The sequence below is a fragment of the Lagopus muta genome, chromosome 23 (assembly GCF_023343835.1).
Source record: "Lagopus muta isolate bLagMut1 chromosome 23, bLagMut1 primary, whole genome shotgun sequence".
NCBI lineage: Eukaryota > Metazoa > Chordata > Aves > Galliformes > Phasianidae > Lagopus > Lagopus muta.
The window spans coordinates 1,039,206-1,064,930 of NC_064455.1; the positions used below are offsets into that span (position 1 = coordinate 1,039,206).

At 47.3% G+C, this 25,725-nt stretch overlaps 1 protein-coding gene across 4 annotated transcripts in view; it reads left to right on the forward strand.

Annotated features, from left to right (window-relative positions):
* Positions 1-25,725, forward strand: part of HIVEP3 (HIVEP zinc finger 3) — a 224,046-nt gene that overhangs the window by 27,050 nt on the left and 171,271 nt on the right. The window contains exon 1 of one of the 4 annotated variants that reach the window (XM_048968665.1): positions 9,361-9,881. The exons of the other annotated variants lie outside the window; for them this stretch is intronic. The gene's annotated coding sequence lies outside the window, so the exon portion shown is untranslated. Of the gene's footprint in view, positions 1-9,360; positions 9,882-25,725 lie in introns of those variants that run through there. 4 annotated transcript variants of the gene reach the window in all.

Here is a 25,725-nt window from a genome sequence, read left to right on the forward strand (position 1 = left end):
CGGTGATGCCTTTTTTAAATTAAAAAGGCTTCCCAAGCCTTTAAACACAGCATGTGTCCAAAGTGTGGAAAATTCTCTTTGAAGAGTCGCAGTGTTTTAAAGAAAGAGAGGGAGGTTAAAAAAAAAAGAAGAAAAAAAGAGGGAGAGCAAATGGTGGCTGGTGTGGTGTGAGGGGCAGCTTGGTGCTTTCAAGCAGAGTAGGTTTGATTAAATGTGGAGTTGACTTGGCTGGTGTTGTGTGTTACCCAGATAGATGAATATGCATACAGACGTACTTTGAAATATTTGTGTGATCTACATTAATCTACTCTGTGTTAACAGGGCTGTTTGAACGCCCATGCTGATTGCATCTGAGGTGGGATGTGTGGTGGCTGAGGCTGGTTTCTCTGGTGGCACCTGGCCCTTCTGACATCATGGGATGGAGGGGAAGAGATTGCCAGAATGGCTTAGGTTGGAAGGGACCTGAAAGGTAACCTGGTGTGGATAGGGTTGCAGAATGAAAGAACCATTTAGGTTGGAAAAGACCTTCAAGGTCAAATCCAAGCAACAAAACCAGACATCTGTACAATATAGATTTCATATATATATTGAATGTGTATATATATGTATGTATGTATATATGGGAAATCTTTTATCTATTGATTCAATCTCTGTTGAATGTGTGTATATATATATATACACATATAATTGCCTTCACAGCCTCTTCAAATGCCAGCTTATGTGTTATTTTCACTGAAATCACAGAATCTTAGAATCACAGAGTCATAGAATCACAGAATGGCTTGGGTTGGAAGGAACCTCACTGATAACCAGGTTCCAACCATCCCTGCCACAGGCAGGGTTGCCAATTGCTAGGTCAAGTACTAGATCAGGTTGCCCAGAGCCCCATTCCAAGACCCATTAAACTCCTCCAGGAATGGGGCATCCACAGCCTCTCTGGGCAGCCTGTTCCAGCACCTCATCACCCTCTCAGTGGAAAACATCTCCCTGACATCTAATCTAAATCTCCCTTGCTTTACTTTAAAACCATTCCCCCTTCTCCTATCACTGTCCACCTGTGTAAAAAGTTGATTTCTCTCCTGATTATAATCTCAATGAGGTCTGCCTGCAGCCTTCTTTTCTCCAGGCTGAACAAACCGAGCTCCCTCAGCCTGTCTTCATATCAGAGATGCTCCAGCCCTCTGATCTTGGCCCTCTTCTGGACCCTCTCCAAAATCTCTACATCCCTCCTGTTTTGGAGGCCCCAGGCTTGGATGCAGTACTGCAGATGGAGCCTCATGAGAGCATGCAAAAAGTCTCACCAATGCCACTGGTTTGCAGGCAGTGAAAATGCAGTATAAGGACAACTCTTGTGGTCGCCAAGAGCTTTACAATAAGATTTCTATAGAGTTACTGAAAATGAACAAAGAATTAGGACATTGGTGTCCAACCTTTTGGCTTGCCTGGGATGCATTAAGTGAATAGAGATTGTCTTGGGCCCACATATATGTAGGTTGCTCTGAAAGTAATGCCTCCTGTTTATTTCCATGGGAATTACAGCTGATGCAAAGAGTGTATTAACACTGACAGAGAAAATTCTCACCTACAAAACACTTATTTTTCAACACTGTCATCACCATGAGCTCTGCATTTTCATCGTATGCATGCTGTGCTCATCAAAACCTGCACCAGCAGAGGTACCCCACTGCTGCTGTCACCATTGCTGAAACACACTGCCCACCCCTCACTGTGCTCATACCCATTGTAGGGTCTTCACAGACCATCAGCAAGTGTCAGTGAATGTCAGCTGGTGCCATTTCTTCTGCATGGAGGAATTCAGTTCCACCCCTTTGCTTCATACACATTTCTAGGTCAGACATCATTCTGTCAGACTGCCCCTCTGCTGCCATCTGTCACACAGGCACAACATTTAGTGGAATATTGGCAGAGAGATTCAACCTTTCCTGCCGTACCACCACCATCTGCTTCTGACATCATGGGATGACATCACAAAACAGGAGGCATTACTTTCAGAGCAGCCCTTGTAAAATGTGTTAAATAGTTGATGTATGTAATAGCTAAGCTTATTTTAATATTTAACACTTATTACTAAGATCAAGAAAGAGAGCAGAAGAACCCAAAGAACCAGTGGGATCTGTGACCTTGCTGTTGTGAAACTGATGCATCAGTGCCTGGTTTGGTGGCCAGTGGCTGCAGTTCTCAGTGAGCTCCCAAGGTGTTCAGTAGAGATCTCTGATGAAATTGTACTCCTCCTTCATCCTTAAAAGCAGCTGTTTACAAATGTACTGAACTGCCAAAAGGTGATGACGTGGTGAGCTGGTGAAGGAGCAGCTTCAGTGCTGGTGGCTCCTCCCAAATCAGTGCTGGCCTCTTTAGTGGGCAAGGAACTGTTATACCCTTCTTAATCTGTGCAAAACTTTCCTGGAAACCAGCTTAGATGGCTATTTGTAGGCTGTCATTATCTGATTATCACAATGCTGATTGATGGCCAGAGGTGCTGTGTGCTGACCTGAAAATACTGCAGAGCCCCATGCATTGAAAACCTGTGAAAAAGGCAACTGTGGGTCTTCTAGGCTAGTTTAGCTGGAAACTAGGTATTTCTCTGTGATTGAAGCAACTTCAGGATAAAACTGGATGCTTTCAGACTGCTTATTTTATTTCTTAACTCAGCTTTGAGTTGCTTCTGCTAAACACAGGGCAAAAGTCCCTTCTTCTGTCTGCTGCTTGGCATTTCTTTATTCTGCATCTGCTAAGCACAGGAATGCGCTCATGGAAGATCATCCTCAATCCCAGCCAGATTCTTGGTCAGAGGTGAGGAGGTGGCGCACTGCTTAAAGGCCGCAGTGAGACCCACAGATGCAGCACTGAATTTGGGTGGAGCATGATGCAAACTGTGGCTGTAGTGCACAGCTGGCGGCAGCAATGCAGGGAGATTCCTTCACTGCTCTTCCTTCCAGCCTAAGGAAACCGTGACAGTGTGGTTTGCTTCTGGATATTTTTTGTGCTCAGCCTTGAAAGTTAAATCGTGGCAGAAGGGATGTGTTGGCTCCAATGTGGTCAGCAAGCTTAGCTGGCTGTGGGAATTCTTCTGAGCCTGAACTTGAACTCAGGGCTGGAGCTGCTGCCTGGGACAGCCCAGTAAAGGCTTCCCATGCTGGATCCTGGCTGAGCTTTGCAGTTTTTCTGTCCTTCGAGGCCACACTCCTTTGTCTTTGCAGTCTGTTTCCTGGTGCTTAGAGGAAAAAGGCCACCTCTGTGCTCTGAGATCTGTGCCACAATGAGAATCCCTTGCTTTTATTAGCGCTATTTGCATAGACCCGAGCATGTGGAGAATAAGAGGCTTAAGCTGTTACGTGCAGAGAAATACAAGGTAATGAGGAGCTGAGGGGGGATTCAGTGCCGCTGCTGTGGCTCAGCCATAGTGCAAAATGTGGGCGCAGAGATTCGCTCAGTGGGGGCATTTCCCTGTCCTGTGGGGGAGGCAGCACTGGGTTTTGCCTGAAATGCTGCTGCTCTCCTGCCTCTGCCCTACTCCTGCTCTGTCTGCAGCCTCTGCTCCTCATCTCTTCCTTTTGGCAATGGGGTTTGTTGCCTGAGTGGCTCTGACGGGTGGTGGGATGATGCTCAGGTACTGTGGGAACAGATCCCTTCTAGGAATGTGCCCTTTTGAAAACCAATAGGCAACACGTCTTCCATATTAATATCTGTATCTGTGCGTGATTGCCCCGTGGCTGGAGCACTCTGCAGATTAGTAGGAAATGTAGTTATTAGCTCTTGATAAGCAGCCACTTTTCATCCCAGCTGTTTTTCAATTAAACATGGATGTGGAGTGCAGCTGCTCGTTCAAAGGGCGCTTTTTACTTCCTTGTGAAACGCAGCATTTTCCAGCATCGAATCCCATCGCTCAATGCAAGGAGAAATTTGTCATGAAGTTCCTATTTTTGTTCCCGTTTAATTTTCTAACAAATTGTCCTGATTGCAGCCAAAGGTGGAGTTCAGGAACTAATAGCAAAGTTGACATGTGCTTTTCAGGTGTAGGGGGAGGGTTTACCACGTTCACAAATGTTTTTGGGCCCTTGGAGCTGTTGTGCTTTAAAAGTAAACATAATTTCATGTGTACAGCTGTGACCTGAGTTGAGGCCTTCCAAAAACTTGGAGCCCAGTGGTTGTACAAAAACCGTATTGAGAATCTGGGAGTAAATCAGAAATAGTAGTTGTGCGCTGCAGAGTATCTCAGGACTCGTCACCAGAGCCAAAATGTGGTAACTGGAGCCTTGGTATCCCCCAGTATGACTCAGAATGGCATGAGCTGCCCGGGTGGCTGCTCGTCCTGCCATCACTAATGGCAGAAGACCAGTAGGTGCTTTGGGTTAAGAAGTGTGATCTGCTTTCTGCTGTGTTTCATGGCTCCTGGGAGAGGGCAGCGTGGATAAAAGCAGGCATCCTTCCAAGGCAGCATGTGGCTGTCAGGTGATGTGGCAAAAAGAGTGAGAATACTCCTTGTTATTGGGCTGGCTGAGAGCCTAAGGGAGATGCTAAGGAAGATAAGGTATGGTACATACCCTCCTCTTCAAAAGGAACCATGTGTGACCCAGGTGCGTTTCAGCTGTTTGGCTCTGTGATTTGCCTGGGTGGTTTTGGGGCACAGTCTGGCGGTGACGACAGGAGGAGTGGCATTTCAGAGGGTTGTGAGTGTGTGAGGGATTGTGGATTCCTGGTGGGAAGTCGGTAAGCGCAGATTTTCAGCGTGGCTGCACAAAAAGGAGTGGGAAGGGGATGGGCTGCTCTCACCGTGGCTGACTGTTGGTGTGAGCCTTGCTGCTGCCAGCGGAGGGCTGAGGATTCCCCTGGGACTTAGCAGCACTTATTCCCAGTTAACACCAGTGTCAGCGATATGCGGGATGAAGGAGATGAAGCCTTCAGGTCCTCCACGCTGAGGCCCTGAGTGCCTAACAGCTGTGTCAACCGTGGGACCGATGGCCTTAAGGTGAAAATCCCGAGGTCTGATTGCTAATGCACCAAAGCAGTGTTTGTTCCTTGCGGTCAGGAGCACTGCAGACCGGTCCTTTGCATGTCAGACCTCAGCAGGCTCAACGCTGCCTTCCTTTGGTACATCCTACCCAACAGGTGAAGCCACAGCCCCAACCTACACATCTCTTTTTGACAGGATGCTCCCTTCATTAAACCCGCAGCTCGGTGCGTTTTTAAGGGGAGAGGGAGGCAGCAGTTTGCTGCGGTTTGTTTGACCTACTTAGGAGAAATATCAAATCGCCTCGGGCAAGTAATTAATTTGTACACACTTCCTCCTGCTCACGGCGTGCTGCGTGCAGCCAGTCCTTCTGCAGGTGAAGGTTTCAGAGCTCACAGAAAGCCTGCCCAGACCCACAGCTGCACTGGGCTGCTTTAGGTGCATCCTACATCCCAGGGAGATGGAGGCAGCGGGTCTGCAGGAGAGCTCCAGATGGTATTTATTTGAGACCTCAGCAGCTGACTCGGGGTGTTATAAAGCTTCTCCCTGTTGCTTTCTCTTGAGCAGAAGCGCTGCCTCACAGTGTTGTTTCCAGAGCAACTGTCAGGGCTGGATTTAAGGGTATTTTTGGTGTTAGCTTGAGAGCCCTGTCTGCAAAGGATGTGCAAAGCAAGGGCAGCTCCTTGCAAGTCTTGTTTGCTCGTTCAGCCCCAAATACAGGCACCAGAAGCCTGGAAGGACTTGCTGTGTGCTGCCCCTGCTGCTGGGAAAGGTTGTGGGGGGTTCCAAGGTGACACCAACCCTGTGAGCTGGTCCTCAGGTGTGAATCCTTACTTTTCTGACCAAGTGCTGGGTTGTTCCATCTTGCAGTGCCCATCCCATAAGTTTTTGCAGTGCAGAAGTGCACCTTGGGCTGGTTTTGAGGAAAGCATCACATACTGTAGGCCCAGGGCCAAACCACAGGGGCGAGGAGGTGACCGTCTTGCATGCAGTAAAGCTAAATGCTCAGAATGAAAATAGCTTGTTTTCAGGCCAAGAGTCAAAACTCTCATGGAGACCAGATGGGAAGACAAGACTGTTCCTGTGTATTTGGGCTGCAATAGGAAAATCACAGCCAAAGCAGGGTTGTGCTGTGAGGTGATTCTTGTAGGTGTGCGAAGTCTCTTGATATCCAAGTGTGCTCAGCTTGTCTTGTCCCATCTGCAAAACAGGGGCTGTCCTGCAGGTAGAAAATGATGCATGAGAGCAGTTTTAATCTGGAGTGGGCTGAAAGAGGGATCTCAAACAGTTGTGTGCTCTGGGTCCATCCTGGGTGGAGAGGTAGCATTTAAAAGAAATAGCAATAATATTTTGTTGGTAGCTGTGGCAAGCTGTTAAACAGAATATCTGGTGCACTGAGTTCTCACTTGGATGAGTTTGCATTTTACAGAAAGTCTGAGTCTCGTGTAATACGGACAGTTCTGGGAGCAGTTGGCTGTTTAGCAGGAAGGTGGGTACGTGCTGGCATGAGGATAAAAGTGGAAATAAGCCCAGATCTGGCAAAACGCGTGCAGAAAGTTTGCTGAAGGGCTGGGCTGTACCAAAGTGAGTGTCTGGTGGTGGGGAAACCACCTGGGAGGGATGGGTTTGGTGAGGCATCATCCAGGCGAGCTCTCAGAGGTGCACACAGCTTTAGGAAGTATTGACCAGCTGACGGTGCATGCAACAGTTATGCTGAAAAATAGAACTTGAAATTGCTTTTGCATGTGTGCAAATATCAGATCTGGCCTGACGTAGCATGGAGTTCTCAAGGGTTCTGATGGTGACTGAAGGGTTTTAAACCACACACGCACATGAGCTATGGGAACAGGAATGACAGCAGTAAGGTGGTAGAAGCTGAAAGGAGCTGATTCAGGAATAGAACAGTTGGGTTGGCACACTCCCTTCTGGGTCCAGCAGTCCTCATGCACCAGTTCAGTTGCTTTGCCCATTGAAAATTATCCAACGTGCAGAGTTTCAGCCATGGTTTCTATGACATACAGTCATCCTTGACGTCTCATTCATTTTATCTTTTTATCTTTTTTTTCTTTTTTTGTAAAACTGTAGGTGAAAGAACAGTGAGTGTACACAATGAGGATCCTTGGGTGCAAAGCATCCCATGTGCTTTTTCTTCCCAATTGATATAATCCAGGTCATTTTCAAACTTCAGCATTGTGTTTCAGTGGAGACTATCTTGGAATAACCACATCTGTTTGCTTTGCATGTTTATGAAAAAGAACTGAACAGACATGGGAGCACAGCTAGGATTTGTTTTCAAACACATCTTTTGATTTGTCCAAGTGTTGATACAGGCAAACATGGGGATGTTTCTCTGCATTCTGTGGTTTGCTCTGTTTCGTGGGGAAAGATCAGTGTTGATGTGAGTTGTTGGGAAAAAAAGGGTGGGTTTGAATGTAATGATGCATCTGGAGGTATTCAAGGCCGGGTTGGATGGGGGCTTTGGGCAACCTGGTGTAGTGGGAGATGTACCTGCCCGTGGCAGGAGGTTGGAGCTGGATGGGCTTTAAGATTCTTTCCAATCCAGCCCACTGTGTGATTCTGTGATAGGAGTGGACAGGTATCGTGGGAATGGGATGGGAGAGTGGCCATGTTATTGAAAAGCAGCAAGGAGAGGAGAGATGCACCATCAGGACACACAGCCCTGAGAAACCATCACTGAGTTCAGTCTGGGTGAGTGCTGGCTCAATAGTGGGGTGTTGGAGCAAAGTGACACCAGGAGGGGATTTGGCTGGGGGGGGATTCCTGCTCTGATCCTGACTCACCTGCAGCACTCAGGAGGGGAATTCCCAGCCACTGTGCTCCCCAGGAATGGAAACAGGAGCTTGCTGAGGCAAGCTGTGCTGCTGGAGGTCGTTCAGGTCCTTTCAGGAGATGATTATTTGCACTTTAGTTCTATTAATTTCCTCTCTTAAAATATGCCCTGTGGGCCCTGGCATTGTTGTGGCTGCTCAGCCTTGGATTGCTGCTATTTCTTGAAGCCTTCTCAGTATTGGAGGGTGTTGGAGAATGCACTGCTCCAGTTAGGCACTGTGGTACTCATGCAGCTCAGATTTATGAATCAGTGCCTCTCACTTCAGCTTACATTGCTGGGGTTTCCTCTCCTCCCAGCACCCCCACCCCAATACCTTTCAGCTGTTTCCAAACAGCTGGCTGGCAGCATCACATAGAATGCGAAAAGACATAAATCAGAACTACACAACTCATGAAAACGGTTTGAAAGCCATCAGGTTTGAAGCATAGCACAGTCTGAGATTCAGCAGCACTTATTTATTTGCATTTCTAAGCTCTATCTCATAGATTCTGAGGATTTAGGTGGTGAACTGTTCAAGGAAACTTGAACTCTCTCAGGGCGCCAGGATCTGGGCCTTTAAGGGAAGTAATGTCAGGATATTCTGGGTAAAATGCTGAGCTTGCAACATGCAGATAAATCTCCAGCAAAGCACTCAGACATCTGAATGTCGGCGTCGTAATCTGATCTGCTGTGTTGGGATCACTTTTCTGTGTGTCCCGCTCAGTGAGGTGCTGCAGGATTTCAGCCCTGACTGAGGAGATGTCAGCCAAGGAGGGAGGAATTACCCAGCGCAGCATCTTGCTCTGAGCACCCAGCAGAGATCTTCTGTGATGGAAACATGGAAACGTGGAGATAAACGTATTTATGTGTACACATGGGTCTGTATTTATGTTGGTCCAAGTCTTTGCAGGATGGGATTCCGTGTAACGATGCATACCGGTGTGAAGTGCTGCTTTCACTGCCTGGTGAGGTTTATCCCTGATTCAGTGCATGCAGTCCTCTGCCAGGCAGGAGGATGCTGCAGGAGGATGGAGCTTTCAGCTCTGTTTTGGAAGGGTTTATAGAGGATCAGGTTGTGAAATGCATTAGCACGGATGGGTACAAGTCTGGATCTGCTGCCTCCTCCCACAAAAGGCTGAACTTTTCCAGCAGGAATCCCCCAGTGTACCCCTGGGTGCTGCCTGCCCTAAAAGAGCCCTTTGGTGCAGGAATGCACCAAAGTGTTCCCCTGCCCCTAGGAGGGACCAAAAATGAGCTTCCCTATTCCTGCAGGGCAGAACACTCCCGATCCATAAACCAGGTCCAAAACCACCCCAGCAGAACCCTGCGGTTCCGTTTGGTTTGCTTTCAGTGATGGGTAAAGCAGTCTGGCTGCACTGAACTGAACTCGCAGTGAACTGCAGTGCGTAGGCTCCCCTGAATTGCCCGTTTCATTCAAGTTGTTCAGGCTGGAAAGAAGCACGCTGTGTTCAAGTGTCAGGAGGGGCTGCTGGCGCTGAGCAATTCCTGCTCGTGGCGAGGGCAGGTCCGTGACCGAGGCTGGGATATAAGGCAGCAGGGCTGAACATCGCTACTACACACAAAAATAAAGACTATTTCCTTCGTTGGCTTTGCAGCAGAAAGCAGGGCTTTGCTGATACATTCTGGGTGGTTTTTTTTTTTTTGTTTTTTTGGTTTTTTTTTGGTAAAGCACTTAAAATCCTGAGAGTTAAATAAAAGGAAACGTCTGCTCCCATGGGAACTGCTGTGACCCTGTGTGAGTGGCACAGCTGAGCAGCGTCCTCCTGGCCACGTGCTGTGGGGCTGATTGATTCCTCTGGCAGCACCCGGAGCACAGCTTGGCCACGCGTGCCAGCCTGACGCACGCTTCCTCCGCGTGCATCCTTCCTGCCTGCAGCATGGGGAAAAAGCGTGGATCCGAGCTTCTGGTGTTGTGAAACTCGCATCTCGGCAGGCAGCGGAGAGCTCTGCTCAAAGCTGAGCACCCTGCGGTGGGTGCAGGATGGGTGGCAGTGCTGGGAGCTCTCTTAGTTCTGCTGAAGCTTTGTGTGAGGAGACATCACAGCCCCGCTTTGAAGCACAGTAAGAAAATGTTAATTGGCCTAATTAATGCAGGAATATAAGGCATATAATGAGTAGGACTAATAGCCGAAAAATGGCTTTTGATTCTGAGTATTGCAGTTCTTGTTCTTGCCTGAAATGAGACATGTGAATGCCTGAATGCCTGATTTCTTCAGCCGTCGTAAACTCGGGTGATCATAGTAATAATAATAACAAAAAAATATAAAAAATCCATCCAAAACCAGAGGCCGTTGGGGAAAATACAAGCCCTAATCTCCGTGCTGTGCTTAATCCTTTTGTGAAGGCAGATGCTGCTGCTCAGCCGCCCGCCGGCCCGTGAACAGCGCATTAATCTGGGGTGCTCTGCATGCCACCCCACTTGGAGCCCTTGAAAAGCAGCACTGCCCGCTGCTGCCCTCCAAACCACTCCATCCCTAAGCCTTGCTTCTCACTTCTGCGCCAGCGATAACCTGGAGCAGCATCGGGGAAGCAGGGGGATTAACATTAATGCTCGTGTAGCGATTTGAAACAGAGCTCTGCTCGACAGAGGAGCGCTTGTCTCCTCTTGTAAAAGGAAATGGATTAACTCTTTTCTTGAAAAGCACCCTTATTTAGCCCTAAAACACATCGGATCACCCAGAGCCCCGGGAGGCGCAGGGAAATGGTGCACAAGCTGCTGCCTCCTGCAAGCAAAGGTCTTGGTGTGGCAACCCATGTGGCGTGAGCATCCTGGCAGGGCATGGGCACTGAGATCACTGTGATATGGTTTTACAGTTAAAACAGTGATAAAAATCATTAAGGAGCTTGGAAGTTGGTTTTTGGAGGCCCACCAGTTGAATCTGGAGATGGCAACAAAAATATTTATATCCCTTACAAATCAGCCATGCCGTTCACTGGAAAATCTATAGCAATTTTCTTTCCCTGACCTTGGGAGACCTGGAGCTTTGCAGCAAGGCAGGTTGGTGGTCGAGGTGTTGGAAATACAGGGCATTCTTTGGTGTATTTCACCTTCCTGGGAAAATTACACATACATCGCATTTGCTTTCAGTGTCCTTCCCTGACCTCCCTGCACCGTATCACACCAGCAGTATTTCTGCAGGATATTGTTGGGATGGATGCATTCTTATCTCTCTCAAGTCTGTTTTTTTTTCTCTTTTTTCTTTTTTCTCTCTTTTTTTTCTCCCTTTCTTTCCCCAGGCCTGGCTCAGCCCCTGGGTTCTGCACTGCCGGGTCCCTCCTGGTGCAGAGCACAGCAGTGTGCACACACAGAACTCTTCCCGTAATAAGGTCATTTAGCATCCCAGGGAAGAGAACAGCTTTTAATCCTCGCTAGATCTGGCTGGGTCGCTTTCAGGCTGGCATTAAGAGAGCCTTGAGGCATCCAGTTTCATCTGCAATGCTAATGCAAAGGAAGAAAGGGAGATGTATTGCAACCAAGAGGGGTGTGGAAGAGGAGTATGGTTAAGACTAATTGGGGAGCTGCAGAATTAACTTCTGGTTTGCATTTTATGCAATAGATCACACGTACAATGCAGATATATGGGGTGTAGGCATATATACGTACACATATATGTGGAATTTGGAGTAGAGCCCTTGACTTGGAGCACATAACAGTACTGGGGCTGAGGTCCACGCTTGCAGGCAGCACCCTCAGGACACGCTTATTTTGAACACTGCCTTCTCACTGCATCCCCAGATGCTGTTTGCAGCGGTGCCTTTGCCCAGCCTTGAAGCTCCTTATTTTTAGCTTAGGCACATTACGGTAAGGGCGAGGATTCAAGGTTGCAGCCAAAAAAGCAGCGTGCTGAACGGCACCCAAGTCGGAGCAGAAGGGCTGAAATCGAACCCCGTCTTGGCTTTGGAAGAAACAAAAAGCGGTGCTGCAGTGCAAAAAGGAAAGATGTTTGAGGACCCGGCTCCTATCCAGATGGTGCACGGCGGGGTCAGGGCCTCCTGTGAGGAGCAGCGATTCGAATCAGCGCGTAGCATGTGGGAACTGCAGAAATGAAGGGATTTTTAATTTCTGGAATCATTACCATTATGTCATATCAATTCGGTATAGAACAATCAGCATCTGAATCTGATGGGACATTTTGCAGTTGCTATTGGTAACGCTCGCTGTTCCTTCTAAAAACGAGGAGTCTGGGGGAAGGATGCTCATGTGGGAAGGCGGAGAATTTTGTGTTTATTTTCCAAAATGTGTTTTATTTTGGGGGTCACTTCAGGATAACAGCAGGCAGTGATTGATCAGGGCTAAAGTGGCTCCATCTGGCTGAGGAATCCAAAGGTTTTGCTCAGCCTTCCCAAGCAGTTTTCCCTGTTACTGTTAAGGAGCTCAATTTTAGCCTTAAAATGAATATTATATTTGTGAAAATGGCTTAAAATCCTCAGTGGATTCAGCATGGATACACGTTAGTGATACAGTAACTTTGTTAATTGCAAACCTCTCCTCTTAACAGCCTTTTAGGCATTCTTGTTATGTGAATCCTTAAAAGACTTCTACCCTAATATCTCATGGCAGAAATGACTCATCTCACCTGACTCGAAAAGTGAGAAAATGGGAGCCTGCCTTTTCTGTTTTTTTCACTCCTTCTGATTTCAGAATGCATCATTTCTCTGCTGTGGTTAAAGCCAAAGCCTCAGCATCCTTTCAATTACTTCATAAGAATGAGAAAAGAAACCCAATTTCAGGTGGGGAAGAGCTGGAAGAAGAGCTCTGCAGTGCTGTGCTAAGTGCAAGGGAGTCCTTTGAATTTTTCTGAGCTTATTTGAGGGTTTTTAGGCTCAATTTTGAGACATGTTTTATTTGGTATTAACACCTCTTTTTCCTCTAACTCTGAGCGTAGGGCTGCGTACTTGCCCTGTGTTTTTACATACTGTGTTTTTCCCAATTCTGCAGCTCCACAACTGTCAGTTTCCTCCCCTGAAAAAGTCTTTAAAAACAAACAAATAAACAAAAAAAAAACCAACAGTTTTCCCTGAAAAATAAGGAAAAAAAAAAATGAGGTGCCCACATGGCAAGGAGCTCTGAAAGCAATCAGTCTGGACCAGACTCTGAGCAATCTGTGTACCCTCACTAAGTTTGCAGATGACACCAAGCTGGAAGGTGGTGTGGATCTGCCTGAGGGCAGGGAGGGCATTCAGAGGGATCTGGATAAGCTGGATCTCTGGGCTGAGGTGAACGGGATGAGGTTCAACAAGGCCGAGTGCCGGGTCCTGTGCTTTGGCCACAACAACTCCATGCAGCGTTACAGGCTTGGGGATGAGTGGCTGGATGAGTGTGAAGAGGAAGGGACCTGGGGGTGTTGGTTGGTGCTTGGCTGAACACGAGCCAGCAGTGTGCCCAGGTGGCCAAAGGGTCAATGGCATCCTGGCCTGCATTAGAAATGGTGTGGCCAGCAGGAGCAGGGAGGTGAGCATCCCCTGTACTCAGCTCTGATGACGCCTCACCTTGAGTGCTGTGTTCAGTTTTGGGCTCCTCACTACAGGAAAGATGTTGAGGTCCTGGAGCGTGTGCAGAGAAGGGCAACGAAACTGGTGAGGGGTCTGGAGCACAAGTCTTATGAGGAGCGGCTGAGGGAGCTGGGATTGTTGAGTGTGGAGAAGAGGAGCTCAGGGGAGGCCTTACTGCACTCTACAGCTTCTTGAAGCTCCTTGTGATGAGGAGGGGTTTGGCCTCTTCTCCCAGGCAACAAGCAGGACTCGATACAATGGCCGCAGTTTGCAGCAGAGGAGGTTTAGGTTGGACATGAGAAGAACTTTTTCTCTCATGGTCAGGCGCTGCAATGGCTGCACAGGGAGGTGGTGGAGTCGCCGTCCCTGGCAGCGCTCAAGAGGCGTCTGGATAAGGAGCTGTGAGATCTGGTGCAGTGCCTGTGGCAGCGGTGATGGGAGGGCGGCTGGACTCGATGATCCCGCAGGTCGTTTCCAGCCTTGTGATTCTATGATTCCATGAACCTGACCTAGCTGTCAGATGTCCCTGTTCGTTGCAGGGGATGTGGACCAGATGACCTTTATGGCTCTCTTCCAACTCAAATGATTCTGTGGCCAGTTTTGAGTTTCTTTGCCTTCCTCTCCTAAGTGCCTCAGAGTTACTCCCAGCCTTCCAGTTGCTGCCCTTTGCTGACACAGGCTGATTCAGAGAGAAGCATTTTTGGGTATATTCACTGTGATTCCTTTGCTAATTATTGCTTTCCGGCAGCACTTTGGGCTCTGCAGAGCCCAAGTTGAACAGGGAGGAGCAGGAAAGTTTTGTAATTCTCATCATTCCTCGGCCATCTGCACATCCAAGGAGCAAAATGACTGGTGAAGGTCTGTGCTGTGAGCAAGTGGTTTGTTTTAAGGATGCTGATGCAGATGATCATCCCTGGGGAAATCATTGCCTGGGATGAACCCTCCAGGAGCAGGAGGACCAAATGCTGTAGCCTTGCATCTTCCATAGGCAGTGGGATGGATGCTTAGAAGGAAGGCTCTCTGTATAGGAAGGGTTATTATTTGGGCTATTTAAAAATCTCTCTATGATTGAGAATGTTACTGATGGCAAGTTGTTGTGTTTAAAGCAAGGGGACTGCTTTCCTTAAGGCTTGCTTTCATTTCCCTGGTGTAGGGAACCTGCTTTGGCAGGGGGGTTGGACTCGATGATCTCTGGAGGTCCCTTCCAACCCCTACAGTTCTGTGATTCTGTGATTCCTTGTGCCACTCTTGAACACATCAGACTGAGTTCAGCCTGGCAGTGGTTTCAACACCTTTTCTTTGCTAATATTTCTCATTCAAGCATTTTTTTGCATGGATGCTGGTTGGAACCCCATCCTTGCCCCAGTTACTTGACAGCTATTCGCATGAAGTGGCCTTGGAGTTTATTAGCAAAGCACTAAGTTTTAATGCCAAAGTTGCAACACCAAAGTTTGGGTTTTGGGGCAGAAATTATGTGTGCCCATTCCCTAAGTGCAAACCATAAGGAAGAGGATAGTGGCCTCCCTGAGGCTGAATTAACACTGAGGCTTTAGGGAATGAATTTGCAAACCCCTGAGCTTGACATTAAGTGCCAGCCATCGTCTGTGCTGTGCACACGCATGTTTGAGCTCACTGCCTGTAAGCAAGGGCTTTCTCACCCTCTCATGTTTCTTCTTTCAGTCCCACAAGCAAATAGAAACAGTAGTGAGATGAATGGTGGAGTTGCACCTCTACTATTGATGAGCAGAACTGCTGTGCTTCGGTTGCCCCGGAGTCACTTTTGCAGAAGTAAAATGAAGTCATTTTGCCATATTTGGATGGTTAATTGGGAAAACTTTTTCCTCCTGGTGCTGAGCCACGTGCAGCTCTCCAACGTCAGCGCCTGAGATTTGAAAGCACTGTTGCTGAAGCATTTCCCTTTTCTTGTTCAGCCAACGTGTTTGCAGGTCACAACTGCTGGTGTACACGGCGACTTCCACCAGCTTCCCAGCAAACACTGCACTGAATGGAAGGATTTAGTAGGAGCAAACAATGGAGAGGGCAAGCAGGCAGGACATCTGCTGACCTCAGGAATGGAAGCAGCCTCCTTTCCAATAGACTTGTGGTCTCCAGAAAGGTTTCAGAGTGAGCTCTGCCCATTGGTAGGCATCAGACCATCCGACCAGTTGGTGACTGGCCTCCCACACCTATTAGACATCAGAGAACCCACGGGGGAGGAGATGCATTGCTGGGAGTGTGCATCCCCTGCTGCCTGATGATGCCCATTAACGCTCTTCTGCAGGTGAGGACATGCAAAATGATGTTCTCTTGATTTGGCTGACTGACAAATTTCATGCTCCCGTTTAGTGGGGACACAGGTAGAGTCATTCTTTTCTGCCTCTTGTACTATTTCCATGAAGTCTGTTGGGAAGTATTTTAGGCTGCTGAGCTCTTGGCTGGTGTGGTAGAAATGGACTCAGTAGTTCGGAAGTTAATGGGGATGTGAGAGCAGGAAGATGTGTGTGTACACATCTGTGTGTGTACCCAGCAATCCTACAGCCCTTTGAGCCCTAGAGGTGAGAAATATGTAATCTCAGCAAAACGGAGCAGCGGATGGAGCCTTCTGGCTGTGATGTAAAAACAAACACCAAAAGGCTCTCTGAGGCTGGGAGAGACATGGGAGGTCTGTGCTGTGGGGCTTTATCTCCCATTAGGAATGTGGGAGGGAGTACAGGGTGGGCAGAGCTGAAGGCTTCCTGAGCACCAGTGAATGGGGAGGGTGAGGTGCGAGAAGGAGCAGGGCATGGAGCTGCTGCTTGCAAGCCAGCTGTAGAATCGCTTATATAAAACTTTGGAGCTTTTGCTAGAGATGCTTAGAACTTCTTAGCACTGTTTTACAAAATATTTCGTGGTTAGAAGCTATGGGAAAGTGTAAATTAAAATAATTGAAGTTACCTGTAGGAAGTAAGTCACAACAGAGTAAGGAATGAAGTCTGTCCTTTAAGCATCGAAAGGAAACCAACAGCAACAAGCAGGAAATATGTAAAGACTAAAATGTCCTTTCCCATCCCATGGTGGGTGCTGTCGGTTGTGGGGTGCATGGAGGATGGATGAGCAGGGAAATATGGATGTGATTAAGGGAAGGTGATAACGGGGTGCTTGTCTGCCTTCACGTTTCTGATTGATGCTGGGCTAATGAGAAGAGGAGAATGGTTTTAGTTGCTCTATCTTTGGATGGATGCTGGAGCACGAGTTCCTGGCTGGAAGAGGGAGGAATCAGCAGCCTGGTGGTTGTGGTCCCACTGTCACAAACTTGAGATACTTGCTGTAAGAGATTTGCCCTGGGCTGTGGAAGAGCTGCTGATCAGCTCCCAGAGGGGCAGAGCAAGGCGGGACGGCTGCTGCTTCTGCTCCAAGGTTTCCTTTCTTCCTTCCAGCTTTAGAGGAAGCACCCATGGAAGATGCACCATGCCTGTGAGCAGGACCTCCCACCTTCCTGCTGCACAGACTCAGGTTTGGGTTGGTTCTGTGCTCTTTGGCCAAGCAGAGGGTGATGCCCCAAGGCAGCCAAAGCATGTTATGCAGGCACAAAGGCAAAAGGACCATCCTTATTCTTCTTTAAATCTACATTTTACATTTTATGACAAAGCTATCTGAATAGAACTGCAGGGAAAAAACCTGCAGCTTCTCCAGAAAAGTACCTTGTTTTGTAACTTTCTACTGTTACAGAGTTTGATTAATGTGTCTGTAAGACACTTGCAATTATAAATTAACCACTTATTAATTCACTTGGGAGAATTTGAGCATCTGATCCAATTGGTGACCTGATACATCAAGGTGCCACCAGTCTGGAACTGTACAAACCTTTTTCTTAAATGAAGTACCAACTCTAATTCAAGGAGTGTGTCCTTGTGTGCTGGAGAATGAGCAATCACTGCTGTGCTTTCCAGAAGGGATGGTTGATGCATCTCTGTGCAGGCAAGCAGGGTGAAGACAAGAAGCACCAGAACAGCATCTCTACACCCAACTGCATTACCCAGTATGGGATGCACCCAGTTGCAACTGGAGGCTGCCAGCATCTGGGATGCCCTGGCAAAAAGATGCCTGGGAGCAGTCAAGGGCTGATCCCATAGATTGGTTCTTTCTCTCTTGGTGATGGCAGATTGAATCCTATGATGGATTCAGGTTTCCTCCCACTGCTACTCAAATAGGATCATGGAATTAAGTATTTGGTGTTTAAAAACTGTTGCCTTCAGTTTTGACTCTCTGAAGCCTTTTCACGCTGAGGAATGTTCCTTCTGATTTCCCATCTGATCCTATCCTGGCTGCAGACCCAACTCATGTTCACATATCCCACTGCCACTTTCATCCTCCTGTGCTGTCAGAGCTGGCCTGGGCATCTCCCCAACATGAAATCAGATCTGAGCCGTTTGTCCCCACCAAGAACTCTGATCGGGATGCCTGACATTCCAGGGCCACCCATCCCTCTTTTTTTTATCCCTTTTATCCTTTTTAGTTGGCATCTCCAGCTCTGCTCACATCCCTGGGCTGTCCCATGATGTGCCAGGCACCTCTGGTTGTCCCTTCCCTATGGAGATGGCCATCAGCATTGCTCCCTGCTTTCCTTGCAGGTACACACGTGTGGATTTTCCCACCCTGTGCATCAGTGGATGACTGCACTGCTCTCACACGTGCTGCTTTTGCTCTGGTTTACTGGAGGGAATTTCCTGCTCAATGCTTTTCACAGCGCTTTCTGCTTGTGCCTCTCTCCTTGCCTACAGGACCAGTGGATTCGTTTAGTGAGATGTGCTAATGCATACTATTCAGCATACCAATGGCTCCTTTTGTAGCCAAAATCTCTTTCTTTAGCTGATTTTTTTTTTCCAGGGTTTCCAAGCACCCTGTGCTGTGGGTGCCCAGAGCTGACAGGTCCTTCCCAGCCCTGTTTCTGCCTTCATCCAGCTCTCCCCACCTTTAATAGCAAACTGTGCACCCATTGCCTCCTTTCCCCTTCAACTGTTTGACAAATATCACTGCTGTCCTTCCTTCCTTGTTTTTGTTTATCCATCTGTCTGCAATTCTTTGTGGAAGCTGCGCTGCTTTTAATTAATGAGAAATTGTTGTTGTGTTTGCTGTTCAGCACTCCTTATGTCTTCGGGAATTATGGGGTTTATTCCTCTCTTATTGCCTGGTTTTAAGCTAGCCTTTTCCGGCACCAAACCCACTCAGTGCAGAGCAGCAGTAATGTGATGGTGGTGGGGGGAGGGAGGGGTTAAGCATAAATTCTTGCACTCTGCCCAGGCAATAAATCTCTGTTCTTTATTTTGGCCGTAGGGATGTTTGGGTGGGGAGGTCTCCATGAATTCACATGGAACCAGCAGCAAGCCCTGGGTTCTGGGCCCCTCTTTGAAGAGTTCCAGCATGGCACCCCATGGATGCTCAGCGCCCGTGGCTTTTGCTCTCTGTGCCATTGCTCAGATTGGGTGCTGCACCAGGGTGTAACGAGGCTGGTGCTTAATGACAGCCCACTGGCTCTGCAGAGGCACTGCCTGCAAGGCCAGGGTGCTCAGAGCTGTGGGTGCCCACCTGTAGCAGAGCTGAGGGTGCCCAGTGCTGGATCAGCCTCAGGCTGTGCAGCAGAAGCAGCCTCAGATTTCTCTGCTCTTGTCCAGAGGCTGACTCACTCATTTCCTTGCTTACTGGAAGCATAGCTTATTATTGCAACATTTTAACAAAATCGAAAGCCAAAACAAAATATTGATATCAGAACTGTTTCAATACTAAAAGAAAATAAATCTAGCATGCTGTCAGTGATTAGGTTTGATGCACTGCATCTTTCTTTGCTGTATCTTTCTGTATCCTGATTTCTTAAGCTCTGTCTCTTTGCTTTGGCTCTTGCATGCAGTCAGGCCTTCTCTTGGTTTGCTCTTTCTTTGGAGCATCCTTTAACAACAAACGTTCAAAAAGAGGACAGCAGCAGCAGCACCTTTCTGCATGTTCAGAGGGGGGGCTGAACTCAGTGCTCGTGTAGAGCTGGCAAAGTCCACTGCTGATGAACACTCTGAGAATTGCACTGCTAGATGTTAATTATCCAGATCATTACTGCTCTTTATTTTTGTATTCAAGTCAGATTTCTGTGCTAGCAACTGCAGACTTGGCAGTGGTTTGTTTTTTCAAGTAGAGGTAATTGTATTTAGTGATAAGTCTCCTGCAGCCTTTCTGTTTGCCTACCTAATTTAATCTGCTTGTCTGCAGCCACCCAATGGAGCACCACCAGACTGGGAGCTGTGCTGTTTTCCAGGCTCCCTCTGAGGCCGTGAGCCTCTGGGCCGTGCAGGCTTTGCTCCCAGCTCAGGGACACCTCCAGTGTTGGATGGAGGTCTTCAGGGGGGACCAGATCCCAAAGCAGGTGTAGATACCTGGACACATCTGGGCAGACTGAAGAATCAAAGCCATGACCACTCATTGGTTGCAAGGAAGAACACTGCAGGCTGTGGTTCTGCAGTGATTCCCACTGGATCGGGGCAGGATGGTGGCTGGTTTGTGGTGGGTGAGCTGAGGTTGTGCTGATAGAGAGGGGATGGACAAGAGAAGGGTTGCTGTGCTGGACACTGGAATAGAATTACCCAAAATTTCAAACAACTTCGAGCCAGGAGAGCAAGCCCATGGTTGAGTGCTGCCCATTCAGATGCAGTCTCTATAAGTATTCTGACCAGGATCCCCATCTCTGTGACATGAAGTTTCTTCCTGAAGTTGGGCTGTGCCCATCTCTGTCCATCTCCCTGCTAATATCGCTGTTCATTGGATCCTGGTCCTTCTGATGGCATTTTGGTGGTGTTGGTACAGTGCCACCCATCTGAGTATTGCTCAAGAGGGAGAAATAGGACCCACTTAGGGCTAAGTGATTAAATACTGTTTAATTTGGGGGAAAAAGTGCCAAATCAGAGCTTTCCTTTCGCTGAAAGTTCAATGATGTGCTTCAGCTTTCAGCCCTAGGGGTTTTATGAAAAACTGCTCTGAAAGCAATATAAGCAGGCTTTCCTCTTCAAATTATAATTGAATCTGTGCTGGTAATATGCTTTTTGGATAAACGTTACCTCTTCAGTGCATACAAAGATTTTAAAATTGGCTTTGCTAACAAGATGCTCATTGCTGCTACAGCCTTTGCCTCTGCACTGGCAGCACGCTGCATCTATGCGAGCTGCTGCTGTGCGATCCCAGCAGAGCTGTCCCCAAGGTTTGATGGTTTTTAGGGTTTTTTGGTTTACTGGGTAGAGAGGAGAGCAGGCACTGACCCACAGTCCTGTCTGAGCAGTGGGGATGTGTGAGATGCAGAGAAGAGCCCAGGGAGGCGCACAGTTTTGGGCCAACGAGATAAAAGCCAGCAGCCTCAGATTAAATGGGTTGGATCCCAAAGCGAAGAAATGCTCACAGCTTCTGCAGTGCTTTATGGTTACTGTGTGGGGTAAAGCGTGCTTTTACCTGGATGAGTTCCCACTCTTTGCTGTGGTGGGGGGAAATGCATTCTCCAACTCCGTCGGCTGGCACCATATGGGAATGAAAACATGATTTCAAGTGGTTGTCTATAAGAATTGTGATGTACTCACCTCTCTGGTCTTTGCCCTTTGTGCTGAAGAAATACCTTGACCCTAGTAAATGTGCCCATTTTCTTTGTTATTTATGACAGAACTGCTTTGTTCCATTTCTTGTGATGTGTCTCACGTCGTAAGCATTTCACTGTATTTGTACAGCAGCTGCTCTAAGATACAGGTGTGGATTGTGCTGTTATATATACCACACCTGTGAAATCAGCCCTTCCACAAGAACTTTTTGGGCTGCTTGGCACTCTGGATTGTTTTTCACAAAGACTTACAAATCCAAATTGTTAAACATGAGCATTGCCAGCAGATAAACCTGTGTGAGGACAGGAAGAGATTGTCCATCACAAAGTCATGGATGTCACCTGCAAGGAGGTGGTAACAGTGGTTACCTATGCAGGGGGTGACACTCATTTTTCCTCTTTTTCCCTTGTCCTTTTCCCTGGTTTCATCCCAGCCATGCAGTGCTCTCCCCACCTCTCCATGCATCATCCCTTGAGTGCTGCTGTGGTTTTGTTGCTTTTGCTCTTTCCTGTACCATGAACATTAGGATTAAACATTTTTTAGCATCTCTCCTTTGCATTGCAAGCTGGTTCTTTGGGGACATTCAGTGTCTAGGCTGAAGTATTTTGGTGCAGTTGGTATTTATTAAGCAATAATTAGAAATGGGGATCTTTCTCAGTTTGCTGCTCGCACTCTTGCACCAGAGGGGTAGGAGTGCCTACAGAAGCTTTTTTGGCAGGAATTTGGGGACTTATTTCCTCTGTGCAAATCCCATCCTTGCAGTGCATCACCATGGCTGCCTTGCTTAATGCAAAGCCACTTTGGGCCCATTAGCCTGGATTATTGAAGTTAATTCTCAGGGTGCATCCGTTCAGCTAGAAAACTGGAATAAATGCAGAACCTTTGTTTCCCTGACATAAGTTTTGCAGGGTTTTCTGCAAGGGCTCTGCGTGGCTTTGAAAGCTGAATAAGTTGAGCAAGGCTGCACTGTGTGCAGGGTAAAGGTGGCCAAAGGGTGGGTTGCTTTGGGGAAGATGAGTTTGGGTCCTCCAGCTCTCTGTTGTGCCAAACCAGGCACTGAATGCCTTCGTCATGTGTTGGGTAAATGACATCTTAAGCACATTTCTTGTTTTAATTGTCTACCTCTTCTTCCCGTGTTCAGAAATTACACAAATTGAGTGGTGTGTGCTGTGCAGGTCTTAATTTGCGCTCCCTTCTCTGCTCTTGGTTTTATCTGTGGGTTGCAGTGAACATCTCCTGCTCTTGGCAAACCTCAGACCTGTCTGTAGCCAGCAGCTCTGTGCCAATCCTCTAGAAATATCATTTTATTCCCCAGACAGGTGTATGTATCTCTATTAAAAGATGACCCCCCAGTAGGTGGTATGCACAGTTGGTGAGTTGTGCCATGGGGGAAGCACTCTTACAGCCCCAGCAATCTTTGAGTTGCTCAGGATTCCCCATAATGGTGCACTTGGAGCCCTTGAGCTGACAGTTGTTTGCTTTTGGTGACAGCAACGTCTGTCTGCTGGGGGGGGCATAAACCAGACATATTCCCTATGCACAGCTCAATTTAGAGATATTGAGCTGAACTGGCGATACAGGCTGTCATTGAACAAGGTCTGATACAATGGGGAAGAAGTTTTTAACTGCTTAAATGCTGTGTTTCCTTACGTGTTCCTCATTCCAGTAGTCCTTAAGGTAATTTTAGTATAGATTCAGCATCAATCCTCAACCTGGACCCCATTCATATCCTGGGTGTTGCTAAAGGGAGAAAAAGACAAAACACAACGTTTCAGCCATCCTAACCTTGTCTTTACTTTTCTTGTATTTCTTACGTTCCAAAGCTAATGTGCAGGAAGGGGAGGACACGTTAAACACTTGGTGAATAGTGATGCCATCTGCAACACGGCAGGATTTAAATTCTGTCATGTAAAGAACTTCCTATTGCAGTTAGCACTCAGATTTGAACGCTGAGTAATTTAATTAGTGAAGTATTTAGTAGCGTCATTAATAGGCTGAAAGAAAGGATACATGGCACATTAATTTGAGTTCCAAATGAGACAAAGCTAGGAAATATTACAAACAGCAGTAATGGCAGAAAAATAATATAATGAACCACAGAAACCTAACAAGATGAGTAACAAACAGTGATGTTTCAAATTGGAAAATACAAGATAATGTACTAGAAAAAAAGAATACATCCAAACACATTTGTTGAAAAGGAGAGAAGCATTTGAAAGGCAGCAATGCCAAAGAGACAAAGGAGCAACACACAGCAAATCAAACCTCAGCTTAGGATGGTAGTAAAAGCATCAAAATACAAACAAGTTGAGCAAGCTTTAGTGAGCTTTTGTCAGTGTCTGCTAAGGGTTGTAATTGCCTACAGTTATTTGAAGCATATGGATGCAGAGGAGAAAAAGTGTTGCTTCAAATTAGCCAAGCAGCGGTGAGGAGGAATGAGGAGATGAAATGAAGCTGCCCTCCTCTCGTCAGCTGACATAAGAGGGTGAAATGCTTTCCCAGCAAGGAGGGATGCTCACCCTGTTGCCTGCTGTTGAAATACTGGAAGAAAAGTTTAGGCACCTTGTGCAGATGGGCAGAGGAAATAGAGGAGGCGCTTATCAGGCAGGGTGAGCGTGGATGTTTATACTTGTCTGTGTACATTTACATGTGCATGCACCTATATATAAATCTGTTTTTTTGCTTGCTTAAGGAATGAATTGGTCTCACCCGGGCTGGTATTTTTTTATTATTTTTAAATCTAGATAAAATCTGGGCATGCTGACTTAACTGGTGTGAGTCAGTGTGGCTGAGCTGGGGTTTGCAGTGGCCTCTTACATACCCAAACCGGTCTGTTCTGTACCCAAAATCAAAGCTGAGTGTGGCATCTCAGCCAACGTGCTGTCCTACCTCTCCCTGCATCCATATCCTGGGACAAACTGATTTATGGTGAAATACTCCTGTTCTGGCTGGCTCTGAAGGTAATGAGGGATTTGGGACTGTTTTCTCTTGGTAAGTATTTTGCTGTCTGCAATCTGCATTTATGGAGATTATAATATTTTTGTTCCTTTCCTTTTGCAAACATTACATTTGGTCTTCCTTAGCAATACAAAATAGTTGATTTCTTGCCCAGGCCTACTGCCTGGTTGAGCTGCTGCACTGGGCTATACTGCTAGATAGAGAAGTGCTGGTTCAGAAACAGAAGTCACACTTTGTTTTATTCTTCCTTTCTCCTCCCCCTTCTTTGAGAAGGAAAAACAGAAGGAAAAAAAATGAAAGGTTCAGCAGCACTGGCTGTGAAAGCACCCCCAGGATGAGGCTACTTGTACTTGTAATGCAGCCTGAAGGAGTTTTTCCTCCAAATGAAGAAAAAGGGAATAGGACTGTTAAAGTGAAAGCCGTAATGCTTTATTGAACAATTTTGTTTTTCCATTCCTGCATTAAAGATGTGTAATTGCAGTTGCTTGTATACAGCCAGGAGGTGAGTCCAGCTACTAAATGGCTCATCACAGGTGAGATGAGGTGATCCGAGACAGCCAACACAGCTTCACCAAGGGCAGAGTGTGCCTGACCACCTTCCGTGATGGGGTGATGACACTGATGGACAAAGGGAGGGCAGCTGTTGTCTGTTTGGACTTGTGCAAGGCCACTGTCATCGTCCTGCATCACATCCTTATCTCTCGTTTGGAGAGAAATGGATTTGAAGGGTGCATTATTCGGTATATAAAGAATTGGATGGTTGTAGCCAGAGGGTTGTTGTAAAGTTCTCTGTGTCCACGTGGAGGCTGGTCATCAGCTGTGCCATCTGGGGGTCTGTCTTGGAACTGCCCTTCAGCATCTTTATCAATGACACAGACAGAAGGATCAGGTGTTACTCTCAGCAATTTTGCTGGTGACACCAAGATGAGCGCAGTGGACACAATAGAAGGAAGGGATGCCATCCAGAAGGATCTGGACAGGCTTGAAAAGTGGGCACATGAGAATCTAATGAGGTTCAACAAAGCCAAATGCAAGGTGTTGCACTTGGCTTGGGGCAATCCCAGCTATGTGTATGGAATGGGAGATGACGTTTAGAGCAGCCCTGTGGAGAAGGTCTGGGAGGTTCTGGTGGATAAAGAGTTGGTCATGAGCCAGCAGTGTGCATTTGCAGCTCAGAGCGCCAACTGTAACCTGGGCTGCATCAGCAGAGGGGTGGCAGAGTGTGTGTGGGGGGGAGAGGGGGATTGTCCCCCTCTGCTCTGCCCTTGTGAGGCTCCATCTGCAGTGCTGTATCCAAGCCCAGGGCACCAAGCTCAAGAAGGTTCTGGAACTGTTGTAGTGGGATCAGAGGAGGGCCACAAAGATGATCATCAAAGGGCTGGACCACCTTTTCTATAGAGAAAGGTTGAGGCAGTAGGGCTTGTTCAGTCTGGAGAAGAGAAGGCTGGGGGGAGACCTCATTATGGCCTTACATTACTTGAAGGGAGCTTACAAGCAGGAGGGGGACCAACTTTTTACATGGTCTGACAGTGATAGGACAAGAGGGAATGCCTTTAAACTAAAAGAGGGGAGATTTAGGTTAGATATGAGGAAGAAATTTTTTATTCAGGAAGTAGTGGCATGCTGGAACAGGTTGCCCCATCTCTAGAGGCATTTATGGCCAGGTTGGATGGGATCCTGGGCAGCCTGATCTGGTGGGGGACAACCCTGCCCATCGTAGGACATTTGGAATTAGATGATCTTTAACATCCCTCCAACCTAAGCCATTCTGTGATCACAGAAGTGGTGTCTTGTGAGTTCTGACATGCTGGTTCCTATATTTCATTTGAAAGAGCTGGCTACATTCAGAAAGA